Source organism: Cebus imitator, unplaced genomic scaffold (assembly GCF_001604975.1).
Source record: "Cebus imitator isolate Cc_AM_T3 unplaced genomic scaffold, Cebus_imitator-1.0 Scaffold19, whole genome shotgun sequence".
Lineage (NCBI taxonomy): Eukaryota > Metazoa > Chordata > Mammalia > Primates > Cebidae > Cebus > Cebus imitator.
The window spans coordinates 1,218,882-1,224,916 of record NW_016107334.1 but is presented as its reverse complement, the minus strand read 5'-3'; the positions used below and the strand labels follow the sequence as shown (position 1 = coordinate 1,224,916).

At 43.1% G+C, this 6,035-nt stretch overlaps 1 protein-coding gene and 1 non-coding gene across 4 annotated transcripts in view; both read left to right on the top strand.

Moving 5' to 3' along the window:
* ABHD2 (abhydrolase domain containing 2, acylglycerol lipase) overlaps nucleotides 1-6,035 on the top strand; it is a 112,211-nt gene that overhangs the window by 33,956 nt on the left and 72,220 nt on the right. The gene's annotated exons all lie outside the window — the stretch shown is intronic.
* On the top strand, nucleotides 2,680-2,744 carry LOC119469658. Its single transcript, XR_005198493.1, has one exon. It is a non-coding gene; the product is annotated as a U7 small nuclear RNA (small nuclear RNA).

Sequence of the window (6,035 nt, the reverse complement as noted above, 5' to 3'; positions counted from 1 at the left end):
TTTTGAAAATCATCTAGTATTTTCACACTTGTATTTTGAATGTTTCTTTTTTCTTTTATTTGTTTGTTTATTTATTTATTTTATAAACAGGATCTTACTCTAGCCCGGGCTGGAGTGCAGTGGCATGATTTCGGCTCACTGTAACCTCTGCCTCCCAGGTTCAAGCGATTCTCCTACCTCAGCCTCCCCAGTAGCTGGGACTACAGGCATGCACCACCATACCCAGCTAATTTTTGTATTTTTTGGTAGAGGCGGGGTTTCACCATGTTGGCCAGGCTGGTCTTGAACTCCTGACCTCAGGTGATCTGGCTGTCTCGGCCTCGCAAAGTGCTGGAATTACAGGCATCAGCCACCATACCCAGGCTGCATTTTTAAAAGTACTTAATTTAGATAAATCAATAATTTGGACTGGCTACTGTCATTTGCACCCACTTTGAGCTTTCAGTTTGGGTAGGACTGCTAGGCCCAGTTCTTTTGTCATCTCATTTTTAGAGAGCTCTTAAAATCCAAAGTATTTAAAACCCTGCAAGTTTCTGTGCAGATGAGTGCAAATTTCCACCCAGCATTGGTTCCTGAGTCATTAGAGGGAGGAGGCCATGCAAAAGTTGCTGTTGCCCAGGCTCCAGAAAAACATCATGTAATGTTTGATTCTGTACTAACTGTTCGTAGTGTAAAGGAAAGCTGATTGTGGCAGTTAGTTTATCTCCTTTTCTTTTTTTCCTTAAAAAAATCATCCAGAGACAGTAAGCCCAATGGTTTCTCTTTGCTTTTTTCCTTCCCTGGCACATTTTCTTGGTGAGTCTAAGTTGTGACCTCTACTGAAATGGCTCCCACCCACCTCCTGTTATGGATGCGCATCCCCAGCCCCATCTCCTTGGACCTGGTGGATGTGTCGAGAAAATTAGCATCAGCCTGACCCAGGGGCATCAGCACAGAGTCCCCTGGTCATTGGCTGATTGCCACCCTCTCTCCTGGTAGCTTAACTAGGGAGGGGTGGAGGTCAGCCTAGGTTAAAGGCAGACCTAGTGATTGTTTAGGAATTAGCTATGGTTTGAAGGTGTATGTGAAGGAACAAATTCTCCAGAACCAATTTACTTCCAAAACCTCTCCCTTTGATTATAGGGCCAGCCCTCTTAGAGCATGTTGGAGCATTGCTTAAGCAGCTAAATTCTAAACACCTGAATAGTCTGACTTGAACTTGACAATTAAAGGGCAAAAAGATTCACTTTATTGCCCCTCCATCCTTCCACTCACCTCTTATTTCTGATTTAGATTCTAATTTTAGGAATCCCTGTATCCTATGTTATGTCTCATATCACCAAAATGTTTTCATGTTACTACTCTCTTTTGTCTACATTACTACTACTTGAAATTTGTTGAGTACCTTTCATAGACATTATACCATTTAGTCTTACCAACCTTGAGGTGGGATGCATTTTTCCTTTCATTTTAAGGACGAGGACACTGGGAATAGCAGAGAGGGAAACTGAACCCAAACTGGAGTGTGACACCAGGGTGGTTGCCGTCCTATCTGTGGGGAAGTGAACGGGGACTTTTCTTGGGCACAGGTGAGAGAATCGAGGCAGAGGCCAACCCCTGACTAGAGTCTCTGGTGGCCTTTAATTCCCATCAGACTCCCTATTTCTGTCACTCCATCAGAAGCTACTGTCCCCCCTGGTCTTTTTCTGTGTTACATGTCTGTAACAACCTTTCATGTGTTGGAAGCTGAGGGCAGGAAACACATCTGTTGGCAGGGAAGGTGCTTCTCCTGGGACTGTGAAGATTTTTTTCCTATAAGGAAGCCTGTCTACAGCCTTCCCAAGTACTCGCCTGTGCTAGAAAGTTCTGTTAACTGATTTACAACAAGCTGTTAGTATTATTCAGTAATTCTGACTGCAGGTTGCTGGTTATTATGACGTGCAGAATCAGGACATGTCCTTCCTCTTGGTTCTGGTATAGAAAAAGTGCTGATGAAAGGTGAACATCGGAAGCATGCTATGGGAGCAGGGATTATTGTTTTCCCCTCTTAGCATTAAGGTCAATTCAAAAATCTGCTTTAAGATTATTTACCCAAAAGTACATTATAAATTAATCTTTTAATGTCTGGAGGAAAACTTTGCTTTAATGGAATGCTATGTCTCTTGTTCACTTAGAAACAGATCAATATTTACCTAGTGATTCATTTTTGGTTCTCACGAAGTGTTTGCTCTTAGTGAAACAAGCTGACTAAAGCTCAGTTCAGAATTATAACAAAAATCTAGATAGTGATACAAATCTTTTTCTGAATAAAAACTTTAATGTATATTCATTTTTTTTAAATGGAAAAGGTAGAGAACACAAACATTATCTGTAAGTGCTATCTCTCTCTCTCTCTCTCTCTCTCTCTCTCTCTCTCTCTTTTATTTTGAGACGGAGTCTCTCTCTGTCACCCAGGCTGGAGTGCAGTGGCACCATCTCAGCTCACTGCAACCTCCACCTCCTGAGTTCAAGCGATTCTCCTGCCTCAGCCTCCTGAGTAGCTGGAACTACAGGTGTCCACCACCACACCAGGCTAATTTTTGTATTTTTAGTAGAGACGGGGTTTCACCATGTTAGTCAGGCTGGTCTCAAACTCCTAACCTCGTCATCTACCCATCAACCTCCCAAAGTGCTGGGATAACAGGCATGAGACACTGTGCCTGGCCCTATAGCTCTTTTAGAATTTGTCTAACAAGTTTTTTTCAGTTTTTACCAGAAAACCTCCCACATGAAAAAAATTAAAATTCTACCCAGGGATAATGCACTGTTAATATGTGGGTGATCATCCCTGTGGTTTTCCTTTTGTTTATACTTGCCCCCACAAAATCATGGTGATAGATATTGTTTGGTAACCTGCTTTCACCAAACCATGATGAACACTGCCATGAACATTCACCCATGCTGCTACCTATCTGCTTATGTTTGATTTCGTTTAGCTTCAGAATCCTGTCATTCATTCAAATTTCCCGATGGCTGCTGGCAGCAGTTGGGTAGAGAAAGAGCTTTGAATTGAAATTTGGACTAGGATGCAAATCTAGGTATTCGGTCTCTAAACTGGCCATCGAACCCTGGACAAAATGATAGCCCCTCTAGTCCTTGGTTTCCTTCTGTGTAAAATGAAATAGGCATGTCTCCCACCGTGCCCTTCAGCACTGACAGCTTCTGATTCTGGTACCCTTGCTTTGTAAGCAAGCATCAGAGTGCTCTTTTTAGGGGAAGGACCCTGGGAGAGGATCCCCGACTGTAGGGTAAAGAGACTGGTTTTCTTGTGTGTTTGTCCTCTTCTAGCTATTCCCAGCCCCTGGACTCCTGGACAGGCTGGCACTGTTTTTTTTTTTAAAGTACTTTTTAAAGCTATCATTTATATACAGTAAAATGTACAAATCTTAAGTATATAGCTCAGGGACTTTTACATATGTATTCAGCTGTGTAACTACCAGTCCCCTGGGTGTTTTACAAAGATGTACCATGACCTCCCTGCCTGTGACCCACCCATCTGTCATAATACTACTTGAGTTGGCTTTCTCAAGCAGGCTAGCAGCCCAGGCATGCCTACCTGTCCAGCCCCATTACTCATAGCATTCTCTCATTGGCCATAAAGTACCTGACCCTTGGGCTATTGTCCCCCCAATATCCCAAATACCCTCTTTTCTCAGCACCAAAATGCCTCTTATCCTATAAGAAAACTTGAATAGCATCAATTGTTGTCTGCTGCCCAGGCTGGAGTGCAGTAGTATAATCATAACTCACTGTACCCTCAAACTCCCGAGCTTAAGCTATCCTCCTGCCTCAGTCTCCCAAGTACCTGGTACTACAGGTGTGCACCGCCATGCCCAGCTAATTTTTAAAATTGTTTTGTAGAAATAATCTCACTATGTTGCCCAGTCTGGTCTCAAACTCCTGGTCTGTAAGCCATCATTCCACCTTGGCCTCCCAGAGCACAGGATTTCAGGTGTAAGCCCCTGTTTCCTGCCCTAAATAGCATTAATTCTGAGATACTGTTCTCTAACTTGCCCCTCTACTCCTCTTTAGCCAGAATTAGCCCCTCTTCCACCTTCCCACCATGTTTCCCCAGCTTGTAACTTCTGTGTCCATTTAGAATGTTCCATCTTGTTTTAGGAGAATTTGTATCTCTTTTCTTTATCACTGGAATATATACCCCAAGTCAAGAGCTGCATACTTGGGGAGACAGAATAGGATTCCTGGTGGTTCCAGATCTCAAGTACAGTGCCATTCTGTATCTTGTTTTCCATAAACTGGTGTAAGTGACAGATGTTCTCCTTCTGGCAGATGCCATGTGTGCCTGCCCAGGAGAAACAAACTGCACTGTCTCCAGCTTGTTCAGTGGTGCTCCAGGGAATCAGGTGTACCTTCAGCTCTTACAGAGCTTTGTTGATCTGGGAAGGCTCTACCCTGTTTCTGGAAGATTGTTTTATCAGTCTTAAATTAAGGCAGAACAACCCCAGGCATATGCATAGGGTAGTTCGCAGCCTCTCCTTCCCGATGGGCCTGGCTGAAGTTTTCATCACCAGGTCCCTGTTGGAAAGTGGAGACAGGCAGCAGGTGCCCTGTCTCTGGAAGCCTGCTATTAAAATGTATACACTCCCCTGCGGGAAGCCAGGCTGCTGCTTTTTCACTCATTAGCGAGCTTACCAGTGTGGGCTGCCTTGTAGCTAAAGATGAAGGCATTTAGGAGGAGTGTGATGGAGGGCTTAGCTAATAGGCCTAAAAACAGAGAGTTGAGTTGTCTTCACTGGATGCAAGAGACACCTAGAAGCCCCTGCAGAGTCTAGAGAAGGGAGGCAGTATGATGAAAACCACAGCCACATGTGTGTGGGTACTTCCTTCCCCAGAGATGAACATGTAATCACTTTCTTCTGCAACCAGCTGCCACCTGTATTAATAAGAACTGGACATTATTGTTCTTTGTGGATTTGAGAAACACCTGATGCTTAGGGATGAGAGGCATCCACCAAACACCAAGCCAGAAATAACAGTTGATTCTCCTATGCCATGGGACCCTCTCTGAATGGTCCTCCTGGAAACTGCTTCAGGTGGTCATAAGATAAGGCAGGAGCCCTGTGGCCCTTCCACAGACCATAATGGATTCATCTCCTGTGGTTTTCCCCATTTCTCTCTTCATTCACCAGCAAGCTTCAAACAGGAATCCTATTGGAATGCTCTTCTCATCATAATGTGTCCAAACCTTTAGTTTCCTGCCGATAGTCATCCATTAGTCTTGGTTAATGAACATTTGAGGATCTACTTCTCTGAGATTTGTTGTGGGGAGGGGTTTTTAGAAGATCATTTTTTTCAAGCTTTTTCTTTATAAAAATTTTCTAGAGGCACTTTTTAAAATCAGTTTCCTTACAAATGTGGTTCCTAATTTTTTTTTTCAAGACAGTGTCTCACTCTGTTACCCAAGCTGGAGTGCAGTGGCACACTCATGGCTCATGGCAGCCTCGACCTCTGGGCTCAAGAGATCCTCCCACCTCAGGCTCCCAAGTGTCTGGACCCAAAGGTGCACACCACTATGCCTGGCTAATTTTTAAAAGTATTTTTGTAGAGACAGAGTCTCACCATGTTGCACAGGCTGGTCTCAAACCCCTGGGCTAGCGATCCTCCGGCCTCAACCTCCCAAAGTGCTGGGACTACAGGTGTGAGCCACCAACCCAGCCCCTAATTATTTCTAATAAAGCAGAGCAAATCTGCTTTTGATTATTCTCTCAAACACTACCAACTCCCTCTCTATTGCTGTCGTACATACTTCTCAATAGTAAATATCCATTTTTCACGTACCCCAAATAAAAGCTCAGTTTTGTGTACACAAATACTGTATTTGTCATAGATATGTAAAATATGCTATTTTTGTCCTAGTGTACCAAGGAAGTATTAAATAATTAGAAGTACACTACAGAAAAGCACTAATTCATATCTCCCTGATAGTGCAATATATGGAGTTATTTTCTTTTTTTTTTTTTTTTTTTTTTTTTTTTTTTTTTTTTTTTTTTTTTTTT